At 44.3% G+C, this 20,827-nt stretch overlaps 1 protein-coding gene across 1 annotated transcript in view; it reads left to right on the top strand.

Moving 5' to 3' along the window:
* The window catches only part of DAPK2 (death associated protein kinase 2), a 124,477-nt gene that overhangs the window by 1,001 nt on the left and 102,649 nt on the right, over nt 1–20,827 (top strand). The gene's annotated exons all lie outside the window — the stretch shown is intronic.

The following is a 20,827-nucleotide window of genomic DNA, read 5'->3' as shown; positions in this document are numbered from 1 at the left end:
GCTACTTCTGTTTAGGTGATGTTTTAATGATTACAGAACACTAGTGCTAAAATTTGGTCCTGGGGGGGGATGAAACAGAATCAATTTTACCCTTGATTTAATTTTCTTCCTTTGTTTTATTTTTTTTTATTTTTGTTTTTTGGTTTTTCGGACCACACCCATTTGATGCTCAGGGGTTACTCCTGGCTAAGTGCTCAGAAATTGCCCCTGGCTTGGGGGGACCATATGGGACGCCGGGGGATCGAAGTGTGGTCCTTCCTTGCCTAGCGCTTGCAAGGCAGACACACCTTACCTCTAGCGCCACCTCACCGGCCCCCTTCATTTTTTTTTTTTTTTTTTTTTGGTTTTTGGGCCACACCTGGTGACGCTCAGGGGTTACTCCTGGCTATGCGCTTAGAAGTCGCTCCTGGCTTGGGGGACCATATGGGACGCCGGGGGATCGAACCGAGGTCCGTCCTAGGCTAGCGCAGGTAAGGCAGGCACCTTACCTTTAGCGCCACCGCCCGGCCCCTTCATTTGTTTTTTTATTGATTACTCTTCGTAGTGCTGTGGGCAGTCCAATACTGGCTATACTTAGCCCAACCATGTAGACTTCAGAGTTCAGCCCAGAGCTGTGTTGCAGTGTTCAGAGTGGCAGTAGGAGGGTACCCTTGTATTTGTTTGTTTGTTTGGGAGCCACAGCTAATGGTTGTCAGAGGTTACTTCTGACTTTGCACTCAGGAATCACTCCTGACAGGCTTGGGGATCATATGGATGGGATACCAGGGATCCAACCTGGGTCGGCTGCATGCAAGGCCAATGCTTTATCCTCTGTGCTATCTCTCCATCCCTTTTGTATTTTAAATACAAAAACTGTGGTCCAAAGAGTGTAACAAAGTTACCCTACACTGTTTGTGTCCCACCTCCTTGCATTACGCATTAGCACCTTCTACTGCTTTTTTCTCTCCTTTTTTTTTTACAATTTTTGAGCCATAACTATTGGTGCTCAGGGGCCACTCCTGGTGGTGCTCACAGGAGAATACAGTGCCAAGGATGGAATTCAGATGTTCCACATGCAAATTATCCCCTCTAGTCCATTGTGTTGTCTCACTGTCCATTCCTGTCCTTCCATCCCTCCCTCCTTCCTTATTTACTCCTTTTTTCTTTTCTTACTCCTTTTCTTTCTTCCTTCCTTCCCTTCTCTGTCCCTCCTTCCTTCCTTCCTTCCTTCCTTCCTTCCTTCTTTCCTTCCTTCCTTCCTTCCTTCCTTCCTTCCTTCCTTCCTTCCTTCCTTCCTTCCTTCCTTCCTTCCTTCCTTCCTTCCTTCCTTCCTTCCTTCCTTCCTTCCTTTTCACCTCCCCCTTCCCTTTCCTTGCTTTGCAGAGCAGGGAGAGTTGAGGTTCACACCTGAAAGATACACTACCTGTGAGTTTCATTCTTTCCCCACCTCTAGGAGGCAAATTAGGGAAACTTGAAGGGCAGAGGTGCCTGGGTCTGAGGAGAAGAGAATGGAAATCAGGGTGCTTCTGGTTCAGGAAGTATATGTCATTGCTAAGTGCAGTGGGGCTGGGGCTGCAGAGAACCACATAGGTTTGAGTCCTCAGCCATGGGGGGAGGGGGCTGGGCTGTCTGCAACCCACCTCTCGACCTGAGAAGGGCAAGGGCATCCAGAGACTGGAATATGGGGTTGGATCAAGTCTGCCTCAGAACAGAAAGCAGATTTTCTGCCTTATGACTTGATAATGGGGGCAGGAGGCATTAGCAGCATACCCTGGCATGCTCTATCAGTGGCATTGGTTTTGTCATGTGAAGAGTCTAATCAATCATGGGACAAATTGGATCTGGGGCTGCAGAAATGAACTGATCTGGGTGGTCTCAGTCCATAGGGGCAGCTGTGCACACATGGTGGACCTGGATTTGACCAGTGCCAAGTGGGAGATGTGAGGAGGGGCTCTGAAGAAGGAAGTAGTAGCCATTTCTCTTGTTGTTCCTTAGATTCTCTTAGATTCTCTGCTGCAGTCTGTAAACAAAACTACTACATGTGACCTCCCTCCTTCTTATTCAAAGTACTACTGAGCAGAGTATGCAGGACAGAGGACTGAGACCAGCTTGATGTTTTTGGATTTGTGACTTCAGAGTTGGATATGCTGATGGGTCTTCCTTCAGAGGACAGCTGAGGAAACTGAGTGCAGTGAGAGGAGGGGCAGAGAAGGGGCTTTGCATGGGGGCATACATGGATGCATTAGAGTGTCTCAGATGGCCATTGACTTAAGGCAGGACAGTCCTCTTTCTTTGTTGTTGTTGTTGTTTTTTAATGTATTTTGAATCCCCTTGAGATAAGGTTACAAAGTTGTTCATGATTGAGTTTCAGTTAAAGAATGTCTAACATACAACCCTTTACCAATACACATTTCCTGCCACCAATGTCACCAGTTTGCTTCTTGCCCTAGTCCTCTCTTAGCCCTTCCCTTCTCTCTTAATTTCACTCTTTAGTAAAAGAGTAAAGTGCCACGTGCTTGCCACCATCCTGTGCTGGGCCTGGGAAGCAATTCGTACCCTCCTAGGTGTGTCTCCCAGGGGCAGAGAAAGGCACCAACTGTACACACAAGAGAGGAATGGAGAAATCACTGCAAAGCCATTGTGCTCATGAGAGGGGTGTGGGGTGCAGAGGGAGACCAGGGCCCCAAGTTTACACTGGGCACTGCGAAGGCCACTTTGCGATCATAACTGGGGACAGACAAAGGCAACTTTGTAGACACAGGCCCCAACCTGGGGAAGAGTCGCCTGGGACTTGAGGAGCTGGCAGAGAGCCAGTTGACCTTGGCATGTGGACTGGGTACAAGAAATTAGAGGCATGGGTGGGGCCGATGAAGCTGGCATGCTTGTTGTCAACATAGGTTGTGAACTTAGTGGTGAACTTTGGCCTTTGGGGTCACAAAGTTGGGGTTTGCATTGCCTTCTTAGCTGTACAATTTTAGAACAACTTACACAACTTCTCTAGGTCTCACTTTTCTTTTTTTCTTTTTTGATAGAGGGCAGTGTTTAAGCTGTACCAGCAGTGCTCAGCAATTGCTCCTGGCTCAGGCATGACCCCTGGCAGTGTTTAGGGGGACCATATGTGGTATGAGGGATCAAATTGGGTTTGGTTGGATGCAAGGCAAATGCCTTACCTCCTGTAATCTCTCTATCTCTAGCTTTCAGATTTCTTGCCTCTGAGAGAGGAACAACAGCAGTTCACTCCCGGAGAATTATGGATACTGCGTCAAAGGTGCCCAGTTGGCTAGGCACAGTGGGTGTGTTCAGGGAACAAGAGCTTTATGGCACATCAGGGTTCACCCCTAGAAAGAAGATGCTGGACAAAGCAATGAAGGGAGGGTCCTTCTTTTGAGGAGAGCTGTGTGCAGACTCTGTCCTCTGTGAACACCCTCACCTGGACTAAGGCTATCTACTTGACTTTTGTTCCTCAGTAAGTCCCTTTTATACAAAAATGAAAATGAGTGAGTTCCTTTTAATTTTATATGCAATGCTGGATGTACTAAAAAACATTGAGTTTGGAAGCCAGACTCTTAAAATCGCAAACACTATAAAACAAGTCAGTGATGTTAGAAGTTAGATTGGCAGTCATTCTTGGGGGTCTGAAAGAGAGTACTGTAGGGAGGCATCCTTTTGTTTTCTTTCCTAAATTAAGGTCTTAATTTTTTTTTCATTTTTGTGGAGTTGGTAAAGGAGCTCAGCACTGCATATGTGCAAGGCAGGTGCTTTACTACTTGCCATACATCCTTGTCTTTTTAAAAATTGATGAATTTGGGGCTGGAGAGATAGCATGAAGGTAAAGCATTTGCCTTGCATGCGGAAGGACGGTGGTTCGAATCCCAGCATCCCATATGGTCTTCCGAACCTGCCAGGAGCAATTTTCTGAGTGTAGAGCCAGGAGTAACTCCAGAGCACTGCTTGGTGTGACCCAAAAACCAAAATAAATAAATAAATAAATAAATAAATAAATAAATAAATAAACACATAAATTGATGAATTTTCTCCCCTTTCCTCTGTTGTGGTGGTGGTGACTGGGCCATACACTTTGTTGCAGGGTTTTCACCCTTTGGTGTGGTGCTTACCCGCTCACTTGGCTGTAATGTGCCGAGATTATACAGCTGATGGAGAGAGGATCATAAACAGCAGTTCCATAACCAAGCTGTTGGTAATACTTGGATGTGACCTAGTGCTTGCATTCATTAGACAAGGCACTCTCCCACTGAGCCACAGCCCAGTGCCATAGTCTGTTTCTTGATCTTGACGCTTGTTTCACAGGTGTGTTCACTTCATGTGGGTTTTTTTTTATGTCTAACTAAAGCTGTGTCTTAATAACAGGAGGACTTTTAACTCTACTCCCCATCCTGCTTTGGACCTTGAATCATTTATTTTGGATTCCTTTGTTTTCCAGATTTTACAAGAAAGATATTATTTATGATAAACAAACAAACTGCAGAATCCAGCTCTGGGGTAGAATGATATATTCCTTACTGGAGTATCCCAGGTTCTTGTTGTCTGGTTCTCAGTGCAACACACGAATCTTTGGTTATACTCACAATTTGGCACTAGCCTGAGGGACTGTAGGAAGTTGTTTGCTGTCTCCTGGAACATTTGAAGGAGGGCTAACTTACAGATTCTGGTTGCTCCCAGCCCTGGTACCCACCATAGGGCAGAGTGGGGGGCTTTTAGACAGGGTTCATAAAGAGAACCCCTTTGGCCTTTCATTTTATAGATGAGGCTAAGCCATTTGCCATGTTTGACAGTGGTATTTCTTAGGGGAGGGCCTAGGCATGACCAATGGGAAGGCCCTGACAGACACACCCAATGGCAGAGTTCTGACAGACAGCACAGTAGAAGGGCCCTGACAATCATGCCTGGACCCACAGGAGGGCCCTAACAGACACATTCAGTCACAGTCACTGTCAGCCAAGGATATAAGATGATTTAATAAGACCAGCAGGCAGGTGTTTTGTTTTTGTTAATCTCTGATTCTTACCGGTATTCTATTTCTTTACTTAGAATAACAAAATGTCATAAAATGTAAGACTGCAGCCATAGTACAGTAGGCAGGGTGCTTGCCTTATATATAGTTGACCAGGTTTGATCCCTTGTACCCCATGTGGTCTTCTGAGCCCACTAGGAGTGACCCCTGTCAGGATTAAGCCCTGGGAATCACTTGATGTGACCTAAAAAAAATAAAAAATTTCATAAACTGTTACTGTTTAGTTAGATGAGAACAAGAATTCAGTTTGAAGTTCTGAAGCTACAGTTTAAAAATAAAGAAAATGAGGTTTGGGCCTGGAGAGATAGCACAGCGGCGCTTGCCTTGCAAGCAGCCGATCCAGGACCAAAGGTGGTTGGTTCGAATCCCGGTGTCCCATATGGTCCCCCCATGCCTGCCAGGAGCTATTTCTGAGCAGACAGCCTGGAGTAACTGCTGAGCACTGCCGGGTGTGGCCCCAAAACAAAACAAAATAAAATAAAACAAAACAAAAAAAGAAAATGAGGTTTAAAAAGAGAAAAGGAGGGGCCGGGCGGTGGCGCTGGAGGTAAGGTGCCTGCCTTACCTGCGCTAGCCTAGGAGACGGACCGCGGTTCGATCCCCCGGCGTCCCATATGGTCCCCCAAGCCAGGAGCGACTTCTGAGCGCATAGCCAGGAGTAACCCCTGAGCGTTACCGGGTGTGGCCCAAAAACCAAAAAAAAAAAAAAAAAAAAAAAAAAAAAAAAAAAAAAAAAAAAAGAGAAAAGGAGGGCCAGAGACTAGATAGAGGTTGAGGCACTCGCTTTGCATATAGCCAGCTTAGTTAGATTCTTGGCATCTCATAATCCATAGCCAGAAACCCCAAACCTAAAACAAGAGGGCAAAAGAGGGACCCAGGATGTAGCTAAATAATAAGCACATGCTCCATGTTTCCCTTCAGAAAACCAAAGAGGAGATATTTTTCTCAGGTCACAGAGCAAGAGCTATAGGAGATGGAATTAATTTATTTAATTGTCTTTTTTGGTCTGGGGCCACATCAGTGGTGCCTAGACTACTACCAATTTAGTTCATGCCTGGTGCTTGGGAGATTGTGCAATGTATAATTTGGACCCAGGCTCCTGCCTATGGTATCTTTTTGGGTTTTGTTTTGGTTTTTCGGGCCACACCCATTTGATGCTCAGGGGTTACTCCTGGCTAAGCGCTCAGAAATCGCCCCTGGCTTGTGGGGACTATATGGGACACGGGGGGGGGGGGGGGGTGTCGAACCTCTGTCCTTCCTTGGCTAGTGCTTGCAAGGCAGACATCTTACCTCTATGAAGACCTTTAAGCTATCTCCTTGGCCCATGTATTTAGCCTTCACCACTGTCCTCGGTTCCCTGATATCTATGTTTTCTGATCTAACATGAGCTCAGGCAACATGCTAATAGTAGGACCATAAGAATAAGTGCCACTGTCTCAGGAATAAGCTGTGGTCCTGGGCAGATCAGCTGCTCATGGTTTAAAACCTACATAGGTATGTAACCCTCTCCTATAAGGATGCTGCTGGGCTGAAGATCTGTAGCCTGGAAGAGGTGGACCGATCAGGACACAATTGGTAGGAGACAGGCAGACAGAAAACAGGCAGGTAGGGACAGGCAGGCATGTCACAAGCAGCCAGGAGATATGCAAGAGGAGACATGAAGTCAGGAGACAGGCCACAGGTGACCAGGAGACAGGCAGACAGGTGGCATTTGGCTAGGTGGCCAAGAGATAGGTAGGCAGGAGATGGGTCAGCATACAGGTGGGCAAGTGACAGGCAGGCAAGATAGTGGCAGGCAAGCAAGTGCAGGGCCCTGGCTGACAGTGCATGAAATAGGGAAGGAGGCTCCCTGTCACACATTGTTAGGGAAACAAAGCACAAAGCCATGCCAACAGAGCGGCCTTCGCGAGCACACACACACACATACACACACACACACACACACCACCACACATGGAGCCATTGTGGTTCCTTGTGAGCTGTGTGTGGGACAAGATGGCAAAGAGCTGAGGGGACTCCTTGGCTCTCATGGAAACTATAAGTACCTCTCTCTATATACACCTTAGCTACTTTTATTTTTGGTCAGGGTATACAGTTGTATTGTGTTGGCTTTGTTCTTCTTCTTCTTTTTTTTTTCCGGACCATACCCATTTGATGCTCAGGGGTTACTCCTGGCTAAGCGCTCAGAAATTGCCCGTGGCTTGGGGGAACCATATGGGACGAAGGGGGATCGAACCTCGGTCTTTCCTTGGCTAGCACTTGCAAGGCAGACACACCTTACCTCTAGCGCCACCTCACTGGCCCTGTGTTGGCTTTGTTGTTGGTTTTGTTCTTTTTTTGGGTTTTGAGTCACACTCAGGGTAACTAAGCTCAGGGCTCAGACATCACTTTTTTTTTTTAAATCATTTTTATTTTGACCAAAGTGAATTACAAATCTTTTACAGTAATATTTAGGTACTTAGTGACATTGAATCAGGGGCATTCCCACCATCAGTGTTGTCCTCCCTCCTCCCCTGTTCCCAGCATGCATCCCATATCCCCTCCTTTGCCCTCCAGACAGCTAGAATAAGTGGTCCCCTCTGTGTCTAGCTTGTTGTAGATTGGGTATTAATTCTGTTGTCGTTGGCTTTGGATTTGGTGTTTAAGTCATACATCACTTTTAAGAGAGCTCCGAGAATCCTGTGGTGCTAAGGACAGAACCAGGCTCTTGCATGTAAAGCCTGCACTCAAGCTCTCTGTCTCACTCCAATATCTTGGGTTTGTTTTATTTTTTCAGTGCTGGGTCCTCCACATTCAAGCAAGTTCTCTCCTGCTGAGCTACATCTCTTGCCCAGTTCCTTTCCTTTCATGTATCCAGAATCCATACAAATGAAGACTTGCGGAAATAACTTTAAAATCTAACAGAAAAACTGGAACAATAGCAGGATTTGCATTTACCTTTCAACCAGAGTCACAATTTTTAACATTTAATCATCTCAAACTTCTCTCCCTCCTTGCTCTTGTTCGTCTTTCTCTTTCCTCTCTCTCCTCCCTCCTTCCTCTCTTTGTCTATTCAACCATCTAGTTCTCTCAAGCCCATTCGAGGGTAGGCTACAAGTGTTCGTGTCATCATCCTGCTTTTTCAAGAGAGTGAATAGATTCTTTTACAACCATGGAACCATTCTCAAATTCTTTTCTCTCTCTCTCTCTTTTTTTAAATCTAAGTATCCTTGCTCTGATTTGGTCAACTTTTACATTTAGTGTTCGTGTATGCATGTGAGTGTGTGTTTCTGTGTTCATGTGAGTGTAAGTGTGTGCACCAGTGTGGATATGTGAGTGTCTGTGTGAGTTTGTATGTCAGTGTGTGTGAGAAGTGTGTGCATATGCTAGTATGTAATTGTGTGTGAATCTGCATGGAGGTAAGACGTTTGCCTTGCATGCAGGAGGTCAGTGGTTTGAATCCCGGCATCCCATATGGTCCCCTGAGCCTTCCAGGAACAATTTCTGAGAGTAGAGCCAGGAGTAACCCCTGAGCACCACTAGGTGTGACCCAAACCCCCCCCCCCCAAAAAAAATGAATGCTGTGCTTCTCTGCTAAGTCATATCCACAATCCCTATTCATGTTCTTTACAGAAGCTTTTACCCTGAAAAATAGTATTTAGTGCAGGTAACCTGTGCCATTTCATATCTTGTCATATCTCTTCAGTCTTCCTAAATAAATCTGGAATGTTATTCGACAATATTGAAGAATATTTAGAAGAATATTAACAAGAAGAATAATTAGATGGCAAAACCCACTTCTTGCATATGTAAGGTCCTGAGTTTGATACCATGTTCTCCATTTACCAAATGTTTTCTATCATATTTAAAAATACAATTCTTATACATTTGCTAACCTCATATTGTTTTGCTCTTTAGAGAGTTTGAACTTACTTTACTTTTTCCTTTTGTTTCTCACTGCTAAAAATAAGTGTTTCTGTGCACATATTTGTTTGATTTCCTCTCTATATTATTTCTGTCAAGTCTATTCCCAGAGGTCTATGATACCAGATCAAAGGTTGTAACATTTGTATAAAAGGTTGAAGTTCTAGAAAAAAAAAAAAGGTTGAAGTTCTGACCTAGTTTACCAAATCACTTTCTTACTATTTTGCTTATACTCTTACATTGCCTTGGTGTATTTTTGGTAAGTTCAGGGGTATAGTTAAAAAAATTAAACTTTTCGGGGGCCGGGCGGTGGCGCAAGAGGTAAGGTGCCTGCCTTGCCTGCGCTAGCCTTGGACGGACCGCGGTTCGATCCCCCGGTGTCCCATATGGTCCCCCAAGCCAGGAGCGACTTCTGAGCGCATAGCCAGGAGTAACCCCTGAGCGTTACCGGGTGTGGCCCAAAAACCAAAAAAAAAAAAAAAAATTAAACTTTTCCCTGTGGAGAATTTCAGTGGTTGATTCCCTAATTCCAACCTTTATGTCTTTTACATGGTGCTTGCATTCATTATTTTTGTTTCATTTTTTTCATGGATAATTCGAAGTTTTGATGGCAACATAGGAAGATAGGACAAATACTAGGACTTAGCTGCCACAGACCAAGCGTGGTGCTTGTGAACCTATGCCATGGGATTTGGGGAGTGGCTTGGGGATTTCTAAGTGGTTCTCTAGAGGTCTGGACATCCTACTAGTGGTTCTTGGCCAACCAAATGTGCAGTTCAGTGTGAGACTGGAGAAGGTGATGCTGACTGAGCCCTGCAGTGACATGGATTAGCCTGGTCACCCTCACAGAGCTTAGGGTCCTTTCGGGATATATTTGGTGAGCCTGAGGTGTTTGCAAGTCGAACTGCATTCAATGATGCTTGGGGTACCATATAGCTCTGAAGACTGAACAGGGGACAGCTATACATAAGGAATGTACACTAAGCCTGTGCTTTCTCTTCAGCCTAAGAATCTGTCCTCCCTCTTTTTTTTCCGAGAGAGTAACTCAGTTTATTGTAGGTAGGAAAGGATATTTATATTAGGGAGAGTAAGGTGAAGAGTAAAGTGTGGACTCTATGTCAGCCAATCAGTAGGATGTGAGAAGGGATTACAATGGGGTGTGTGCTTCTGTGCTTAGGGAAGACAGGGTAAAGGAATTAGGGAAAGCTGGGTGTGTGCTCTGGATGTTAAAACAGGATGTATGTTTAAGGTAATTAGCTACATTTTCCCCCCTTCTTAACTATAGAAAAATGCAGAAATACCAGTTAAAACAAAGTAATTCATGCCCCAAAGTTCTTTTTTTTGTTTTTGTTTTGTTTTTGGGTCACACCCGGTGGTGCTCAGGGGTTACTCCTGGTTGTCTGCTCAGAAATAGCTCCTAGCAGGCACGGGGGACCATATGGGACACCGGGATTCGAACCAACCACCTTTGGTCCTGGATTGGCTGCTTGCAAGGCAAACACCGCTGTGCTATCTCTCCGGGCCCTAACCTCAAATTTTAAGTGTTTTTTTTTTTTTTTTTTAAGGATTAGAGTCAAAGGAGCACAGTAAAAACGGTGTTAAAGTGGCAATTGTTGTTTGCATAGGCCCACCAAAATATGAGGGGCATGGAAAGGAATAACCTTGCCCTAAATACAAAGAGACCCTACCCCTGAAGTTTCCTGGCATAAGACCAACTCTAGGCTCCAGGCAAGCTAGATCGTCCAATCCAAGACATTGTCTGTAGTGCCAACACACTTTTATTTTTCACACAGTCTCTGTTGTTGTTTCTGTATTAAAGATCCTGGAATCTGCATATCCTACATTGAAGTCAGGGCATGGAGTGTCCTCTCGTTTCACCTCACAATTAAAGGGTAATGCAGGAAGCCCTGTCCTGTAAGCAGGTCGTTGTTGTTGTTAAGTCTTTTCAGTGTTAAGGGAAGTCTCTTGAGCAGGTCGATGTCTGAGTAGTGGTAGGGTCTTCCGTGGTAGAGGATTGCTTCCAGGTGATGTTATAGACAAACCTGGATGTTTTGTGGATGGCTTCCCTGGTTCAGGGGTGAATGGAAAATGCCCTTTCTTCTGAGGCCTGTGCCAGGTCGTTATGTCAATGTTCAGGGTGTAAGGTCCCTTTGTGTGTTCCAATCTCTATTAGATAGGATCTTATTTGTATGTATAGTATTTTCCCATTTTAATGTGCCTATGCAAAAAAGGAGCAATGCCAAGTGGCGTTATTGGCACATATGGGGGGCCGTAATAACAAGTCCAACAACCCACATGACATGGTTCAATCATAAGCATTAAACTGGGGGACTCTTTCACCAAGATTCCTTGTTGAACAACTCATAAAGAGAAGATAAAAAGTGGTTAGATTCGGGGGCTGGAGAGATAGCATGGAGGTAAGGCGTTTGCCTTTCTATGCAAGAGGTCATCGGTTCGAATCCCAGCGTCCCATATGGTCCCCCGTGCCTGCCAGGAGCAATTTCTGAGCATGGAGCCAGGAGTAACCCCTGAGCACTGCCGGGTGTGACCCAAAAACCACAAAAAAAAAAAAAAGTGGTTAGATTCATCACTGTATAAGGGAATATTTAGTAAGACTTATAAAAAGAATAATGTGGATTAGTGATGTTTGGGGGGATGAGAGAGAGTTAAGGAGTAAAAATGAGCTTTGTAGGGGTGTGGGAAAGGTCAGAATACAAAATGGACATTCTGGATACGCAAAACTTAACATAAGGATAAGGAATACTCTTTTTTTTTTTTTTTTTTTTTTTTTGGTTTTTGGGCCACACCTCGTGGTGCTCAGGAGTTTCTCCTGGCTGTCTGCTCAGAAATAGCTCCTGGCAGGCACGGGGGACCATATGGGACACCGGGATTTGAACCAACCACCTTTGGTCCTGGATCGGCTGCTTGCAAGGCAAATGCCGCTGAGCTATCTCTCCGGGCCCAGGAATACTCTTAATACATGCAGAAGCTGGGATCTGCCCCCGCCCTACACCTGTGCCCTTCCCTCCCTAGAGCTGGGGGAAGGGGGGGAAGGCTTGGGACCCCATCCAGGAGGGACCTCCCGACACCCACCTTGTCCGGCCGCCTGGGCTGCCACCCCAGAAGGTCTGGAGGCCGGGGGCAGAAGAGGGGAAGGCTGGGGGCCTATCAAGGCTCCCAGCGCACCCAAGTTAGGGAGAAGGCCTTCCACATGGGGTCTCCCCAAACCCCATGCCAGCTAGAGCTAGCCTCCAGCTCAAGAGAGGATGGATAGAGAGCTGGAAGCCAGGATTCAATAGTTTTTGTTTTTTTTTCAAGAAAGAAATGGCCATATACAAGTAGGAAGGCCTATATACAACATAGACAGACATTTCTTACAATACAGATGGACATTAAACAGACATAGAGTTGGCCACACACACACACACACACACACACACACACACACACACAGATGAACAAAAGGATAGATCCATAGGTTGTATTAGGAAAATTGACCCAGGTGGAACAAGTCAAAGCACTTCAAAATAGAAAGTCAGTATGTCAAATGGAAAAGTTTTCCAATTCTTGAAGTAGTCAACGTTGATGGAGGAGAACTTTGCTGAAAAAGGCTTCATGGTTTAAAATGTGCACAGAACATTCTTTTTTTTTTTTTTTTTAGTTTTTGGGCCACACACGGTGACGCTCAGGGGTTACTCCTGGCTATGTGCTCAGAAATCTCTCCTGGCTTGGGGGACCATATGGGACACTGGGGAATCGAACCGTGGTTTGTCCTAGGTTAGCATGCACAAGACAAATGCCCTACTGCTTGCACCACCACTCCGGCTCCACAACATGCCTAAAGCAATCATAATATTCAAGACTAGAAACTAAGTAATATGATGATGAGTACCTTAAAAAGAGTCTACATCTTGGAGTATTGTATCGTATGTCTCTAACATCTATGTTTCTTTCCTGAAGACAAACTGAGAATAAAGGCATATGATATAGTAGAAAACTGCATGATTTATAAGTAAATTGCAAAAACATACTCAATGACCAAGCACTGTAGCAAGAGTCCTTGGTATTCAGATGCCTTATCCAAGGATATCTGTGGAGGGAGACATTAGATCATATAAGCAGGCATAGTCAAATAGAAAATGAATAATTAAAAAATATATATATTTTTTGGTTTTTCGGGCCACACCCGTTTGATGCTCAGGGGTTACTCCTGGCTAAGGGCTCAGAAATTGCCCCTGGCTTGGGGGGACCATATGGGACGCCGGGGGATCGAACTGCGGTCCTGATCCTTGGCTAGCGCTTGCAAGGAAGACACCTTACCTCTAGTGCCACCTCGCCAGCCCCAATTTAAAATATTTTTAAGACATTATCATACTGAGCACTTATTAGGAGTTCAACAGAATATATCACTGTAGTGCAAAACTTGGGCATCTAAAGTATATATCTCCAAGATATAGTGAACAAAGATATTGTGTGAACAAAAATTAAAAGGTTATCATAAACATAATAGAATAGAAATTAAGATGCTAAAATATTCTAATAGTGAGTACTGTACTGTGAGTCCATATTTCCCCAGTGCACTCGACAGCTGTTTTTGTGGGTAAAAACATTACAACATTATTATAGATATCTATAAAAAGCAATTACTTGAACATGCTTAACCTATACAGCTGTATCTGCTGCTGCAGGTCTCTTTGAAGTATAAAAAGAATATACACTGCTGAAGATTTCACAGATGAGATTTCTGAAACTTCTTGATCATCAAATTTAAATCAACGTTTTCTTGTTGCATTTTTATAATAGTCTGTGCAATGACCTTTTTCCATCTCACCATAATGGTTCAAAACAAAGAATACATTGTATTCTTCAGGGTTGTCCTTAGAATCCATAATGTACTGTGACAAGTTAAGTCCACGTAGGTCTGTAATTTTTTTTCATCCTCTTGTCATTGTAGAAAAAGTGTTTCAGATGTATTAAGAGCACAAGTGGTAATTTCCATAATTTCCAAAATGTCCTTTTTAAGGAATCCTGCTGTGTGTTGCAGTGGTTGCAATAAACCCTATGATTGTCTCTCAGTTTTTCTTCTTTGAAAAATAACTTAAGGCAATCTTGAAACATGCACTTATCTGTAGATGTCAAAGGCAAGGATAAATGATTAAAGATCTCTGATGTCTGAGATTCTTAGAGACAGATGAGGCTTTGAACTGGCCTTGGAAAAGTGTTGCGATAATAGACTCATTAAAATGTGTATTTCTGCCAACCTTGTTTTGTGACTTTGGAATCATTAAGCTTTGTTCAAGTCCCGATGAAGACCATCCATCAGGAATAGAAATAGCTCATGTGGATCTTGCTGATTGTGCCCTGCAATCTGGCCATTTAGCTTTCTAATACTCATCTTAAAGTCTTTTGAGTTTATATACCTGTGTTGTCCTGCCCACAAGACTTTTATAATTCTACCAAACTCTTCTACCACTTTGCATTTATGTTCCAAGTGATTTGACCTGTTAATGTGTTCCTTGTAATGGTTCTGGTAAAAGTAAACCATCGACCTTGGAATATTATACAGACATTGTAATATTCAGTTCATGTAACAAGTATTTCCTAAATTATGAAGTCCAATGAGAGCAGGACCACTTCCCTCATCTACAGAACTGAGGTCCTGGAACTGGTCATTTCCACACCCGAAAGTCCCTACCTCAGTATGTGGTGTCACCTTGTCCCAGTTATCTATTTGGTTGCAGGTTTTTTCCTGTTCTTGTCCTTTCCAATAGTCTGTGTTGGATCTGAGGGGTGGCTTATAGTCATGGGACAGTGTCCGAAGTTTTTATTTGAGAGACTCCTGCTTCTGACAAGGTATAGTGGGCCCCAGAGTTTTTGTTTTTTTGTTTTTTTGTTTTTTTTTGACAGGGTTGCCATCAGTCTTAGATGAGTTCTTGTTCCAGGTGTCAGGTGTAAATGAAACTGGTAAGGTCAGATTCCAAGTTGCAGAAGTCACTGATAAGGTCAGAATCACTGGATGTAGAAGTCACTGGTGAGGTTGTATCTTAGGAGAGTAGAGAACTCAGAAAGAAGCATCAACCAGTTACTTCAGGAGAGTAACTCAAGAATTCCCATTTTTATAGGTGATGAGTGAGACTGAGGCCCAGAAATTTCCTTGACTCATCCCTGACAGAACCCTGAGCAGGATTCTGAAACAATGACCCTATCTTTCTCTGAGATGGAAGGAACCCCAGAACTGCACAGAGGGTTCTCCACTGTTTCTACTTTAGGAAGCGGGCTAGAAGGGCTCTTGAAGAGTTCTCTAAGTGGGTCTTATGAGGAACTATGGGGAAGGGGTCATAGTATCAGAGCTAAATTAGTGTAGGAGCTAGGGTTAACCTGAGCAAGCCCTCCACCCACACCCCAAGCCATTGCCAGCATTCCTCTGGACACTGGGAAGACCCCAAAACTCCAGAGGACTCCCCCCTCCTTCTGCCTGGTGATGTGGTGGCTTTAGTGCTCAAAAGCTTCCCCTGAAAGCATCTGAATGAGCCAGGGAACCATTACTCTCCTCAGTCCACAACTGGTCTTCACATGTGCAAATGTCCAAGCTAAGAATGGAATGGAGCCGAAAGGTCTTACAGATTGGACCATTGGAACACTAACTTTGATACCAGTTAAGAAAAATGCTAACTGCCCCCAACATTTCTTCTTCTTATTAGAAGACTCACATTACAGAAACAAACCAGACATAATAAGTAAATTGTTAATTTTCATTGTATAAATAGTTCACTGTCCTTACTAAGTTGATTTCTAAGTATTTGATGTTTTGAGAGTACTACCAATCTTTTTCTCTTTAGCTAGCTTCCCAGTTGCATAAAGCATTCTTGCATATACTATAGCTCAAGCATTATTTCAAGCTAATACAAAGTCCTTAAAGGGGCATTTTTAAAAAGACATATTGTCTGTAATCTTTGTAGGAAATAATCATTAACAGACAGAACTTGAACTGTTGAAATGCCCATACTTTCAACTGCTTACTTAGCAATGACAACATTGCCATTTTCCTTTGATTTCTGCAATGTAGTCCATGAACCAACAACCACATTATTGCTTTGGAAAGCTAAACCTTGATGCTGTCCACTGGCATTTAGATATGAACATTCATAAAGCTATGGTTAATACCCATAGATTTACTTTTATACTTTTTTTCTACTTTAGTTTTTTCATTCCAAGGCAAATGCCTCTGGGCTAAACTACTCTTCCCTATATTCTGTGTAACCCTTAGTCAGAATTATATTCTCTGTGAACTAGCAAATGATATAGAAGGAGCTGTCTTGATTGTCCAAACTTACATCTCCCACAGCTTTTGACCTTCCTCCACCCCAGCTGTCCTGTGCAATGCTTTCCTATAGAGTACAACTCCTTTGGCACATTTTCTCTCTCCACTATTGCTGCTCAGATATGGAGTCCAAGGAAAATACCAAGAATTTGGTAAATGCCAGAGGTTGGGTACTATTCCTGACATCACATGTGATTTCTCATATGTGATCCCTGAGTGCAGAGTAGGCCCTAAACAAAAGTGTGTAACCTCAAAATAATGGAAGGAAGGAAGGAATGGAGGGAGGGAGGGAAAGAGGGATGAATGATGGAAGAAGGAAGAAAGTAAGGAAAGATAGAAGAAAAGGAAGAATAGAAGAAAAGAAGGAAGGAAAGATAGAATAAAAGGAAGAGAGAAAGAAAGGAAGGAAGGTAGGAAGGAAGGAAAGAAGGAAGGAAGGAAGGAAGGAAAGAAGGGAGGAAGGAAGGAACCAATGAAGTAAGGAAGACTGAAAGAAAATATTTCTTTTTCTTTTGGTTCCCTCATTTATAGCTTTATTCATTTCTTCTGCTCCTCTTGAATCTGTACTCTGAGACCAGAGAGAGAGATAGAATAGGGACCCTGCATGCACCAAACACCAGTTTAACTCCAGTACTACAAAACCCTCTGAGCACAACTAGGCACAGACCTGGAGACCTCCTGGGCATAGTTGGATCTGACTCTGGAGGTCCCCAGCCCCACAGGGTCCAAGCACTCTGCATAGGCTGATCCTCATATTTAACCCTGGCCCTGTTGACTCAGAATTGTTAAGAGAGGCCTTCTGAACTTAGGAATTTATGTAAATAAATAATTTCTTTAAAAAAAATTTTTGCCTCTCACATCGGTATTGTGCAATAGAAATTTTCTGCAGGTTCATTTATCTTTCACTCCAGGCTAGGAGAAATCCAAGGCCAGGAGTCCAGGGTTATCTTTCTTTGTGGCCTTTGTGCTGCTGCTAGCATAGAGTTAGCACCATTGCAGTACAGAAGCCAGTATTACCATCATTGTTTCAGTATACACTGAGCCCAGGGTGAGAAGCTGTCACAGGAACTCAGGAGAAGATAGCAACCCCGGTCTCTGTGCAGCCCTCACATGCAGTCTTTGTTTACTTGCCTAGAGGGGGTGGAGCCAGGGAACTGCCCTTTGACAGCCCAGCAGTTAGTTGGACAGAAGGCTCTGTGTTCTCTCTCAGGAGATGCCCCACATTATGGCATCTCCCTGCCCTGGAGCCAGCTCAGTGGCCTTGGTCCTGCACCTACTCCCTGTTGTAGGAAATGGCTCAGCTGTGCTGGGTACCCAGACACCTTAGGTTGTGCATGTTTCAGTTCAGTATGATGCTGCCATGGAACTGACTGAGGCCTAGAAGGTCCAGTATGGCTTGATGGGCATGTGCTATGTATGCAGGATGCCCAGGATAATGCATGACCTCTTAGGCCTCTTCAGACCACTGAGCAGAGCCAGTGGCCCACAAACAAAAGCTAAAACAAAAATTATTTGAGGGAACCAGCCATGGCATCAAGCTATCCTCAAAAACTTAGAGTGAAGCCATGAGTGAAGTGGCCAGGGTCCTTTCCTCTCTGGACCTTGCAGCATTTGGGTGATATATGTGGCTCCATCAGTCTCCCACTCCTGTCTGCTGTTCTTTATACTTCTACATAAAAACGTTATAAGTGTTTGGTATCAAATAGACTGTTCTTAGTCCCTTCACTGGATTTGAACCTGATGTACTCCAAGAGCCAGGACTGCCTCTCCCACATCTCGGCATCTCAGCTGCTGTCAGGGATTCCTTCACTACTGCCATTCTGCCACCTTCCCTTCTTACACATTTTTTCTTTAAGCTTTATATTTCCACCCAACGGGCATGTGCCTATATTTTATTATTTTGGGGTATGCCACTCCCAGCATGGTGCTTGGGTCTACTTCTGGTGATGCTCAGGGGGATCATGTGGTGCTGGGAATCAAACCCAGAGTCCCTGCATACCAACTATGTGTTCAAATACTTTGAGCTGTCTTCCTTGTCTCAAATCTGTCTCTATACTCCTGTAAAGAAATCCTTCCCTGGAGAAGTGAAGAATATGCTACTCCTTTGGTCTTCTTCTTCTTTTTTTTTTTTTTTTTTGTTTATTGGGCCACACCCGTTTGACGCTCAGGGGTTACTCTTGGCTATGTGCTCAGAAATAGCTCCTGGCTTGGGGGGGGCATATGGGATTCCAGGGATCGAATCGCGGTCCGTCCTACGCTAGTGCTTGCAAGGCAGACACCTTACCTCTAGCGCCACCTCTCCAGCCCCAATGCTACTCCTTTGGGAAGCAAGGAATGCCTCTCTGTAGTTGGGCTCTAGCAGGTTTGTCACATAGAAGATGAATGGATTCAAGGAGAAACCAGGTAGGGCCTTCTGTGAAACTGAGTTACAAGACAGTACCTGTTGGGCTCCAGTTCCAGTGGAATGGTTAGGCCCCACTGTTCTCTCGGTGGCTTCTCCATTCTTTACACCAAGACAATGCAATGGGGCTGCTGGTTTGAAAGTAAAGTATTGTAGGGGCTGGAGAGATAGCATGGAGGTAAGACGTTTGCCTTTCATGCAGGAGGTCATCGGTTCAAATCCCAGCATCCCATATGGTCCCCCGTGCCTGCCAGGAGCAATTTCTGAGCCTGGAGCCAGGAATAACCCCTGAGCACTGCCGGGTGTGACCCCCCAAAAAAAAACCACAAAACAAACAAACAAAAAAAAAAAACAACAACAAAAAAAAAGAAAGTAAAGTATTGTAGACTTCTGTTCAGAAGCTTCAAGTGCTTTGGTCAAGCCCCCTCACTGTTGAATAAGACAGGAACCACTCACCTGGGCTCTTACTGTCAGTATAGGAAAGCCTCAGGTGTGCAGAGCCCCCGGCTGCTGTTAGTCAGAAGTGCTTGGCGCCTGTGAGTATGGCCTGTTTTAGCAACCTGGCAGGTAAATATTGATTCGGTGGCATTAGAATGGAGAGCAGAGATGACGGTGCTCACCCACTCAAGGGCAGAAGTTCAACAAGCCTGATAAGGTGATATGTTTATGAAATGTGTGGGTGTGTTGCTGACAAATAAATTGTTTAGGGGTGCTGGAAAGGGAAGGCAGGGGATACGCCTTTCGTGAGCAATCTCCACAGCTCTCTTTAAAGGGCCCAATCACTTATTTGTTCTTTGGTGGGTGGGTCATTCCCAGCAGTTCTTAGGAAAACATGAGGTGCTGTAGATGGAATTCAGGCCTCAGACATGCAGAGAGAGCCTGCCTTCAGCCCTATTGAGCCATCTCCCTGGCCCTTGTGTGTTGTTTTCTAAATGAAATGGTTTTAGAGCTGTGCTGAATGCAGGGGGAAAAACCTGCAAAGAAATACAGCAAAACATTTGCTAAAGATGAGAAAATTGTGTTTTAGAATGTACATTTTCTATTTCCTACTTATACTGCCAATAATTGTCACATTTTATTTAAAATAAAACTATTTGGCTAGATGGTTCTTTTGGGGGATGAAGGAGAGATAGGGTTTTGGGGCCACATCTGGCAGAGCTCAAGGAACCATATGGAATCCCAGGGCTCAAATCAAGGCCAGCTGTGTGCAAGGCAAGTGTCCCACCCACTGTTTTATATCTCCAGACCCCACATCTTACTTCAATGCAGGACAATGTATTAGAAATATCATTTAGATTTTTTTTTTTGTTTTGAAGAGTCTGAAGGAACTTTTGGAAGCTCCCCAGCTCTCCTTCCCTCAGCCCTTTTCCAGCTGGACTTTGTGTCTGCTCTAAAAGCAGACAGGAGTCCGCGTGAGAGAATTACTCTCTGGGTAAACCCTGATCGAAGCATGTTTACTTATTGATCTGTCCTTGTGATGAAGGAAAATTCCAGTCATTTAAGAAACTGGATTTGTGTTCTGAGTAAATAAACACTTGCTGCTTTGAGTGCTTTCTCTCAGGCTTGCGCTTCACGGGGCCAAGGCCCAGCTGGCTCAGAGCTGACAGATCTGAGAATAGGTCTTTCTGATAAGTGGTTTACATTTGAGCCAAGGGAGGAGCTACGGTGTGTGCAGGGACAGACTTTAGAATGACTACTAATTCAGTACCTACCATAGACCAGGAGTCTCCCCTGTATTACTGTTAATCCTCACATAACTTTGCGTGATCTGTCACTTCCCTGCAAGGATCAGAAAATCGGGACTAGTAGAAGACTCATTCCCTGATCCTCAGAGTCAGTCAGTCCCATAGGAAGCACTTGCTGTGTCCAACAACCTGTAGTGCTTTACTCTACAGAAAGATGCCTCCAAGGGGACGGAAGAACAAGATGTACACAGCCTCAAGGGCAGAACTGAGGATGGAAGGAGAGACGATGGAGCCCTAAATTCCCAGGAAGGAGCAGCTGTAGGTAGTAGGATCTGGTATTATCCCTGAACCAAGAATAGGCTGTGTCTGTTCCTTCTTCAGCCGCATTGTGACACGAGGTTTGGAAGGACTTTGTCATATAGGAGATGTCACATAGGAGATGAATGGTTTCAAGCAGAAACCAGGCAGATGGACTCATTGTGACACAATTTGGGGGCCTTTTTTGT

This window comes from Suncus etruscus, chromosome 1 (assembly GCF_024139225.1).
Source record: "Suncus etruscus isolate mSunEtr1 chromosome 1, mSunEtr1.pri.cur, whole genome shotgun sequence".
NCBI classification, from domain to species: Eukaryota; Metazoa; Chordata; class Mammalia; order Eulipotyphla; family Soricidae; genus Suncus; species Suncus etruscus.
The sequence above is the reverse complement of the archived record's forward strand: the minus strand, read 5'-3'. Positions and strand labels throughout refer to the sequence as shown.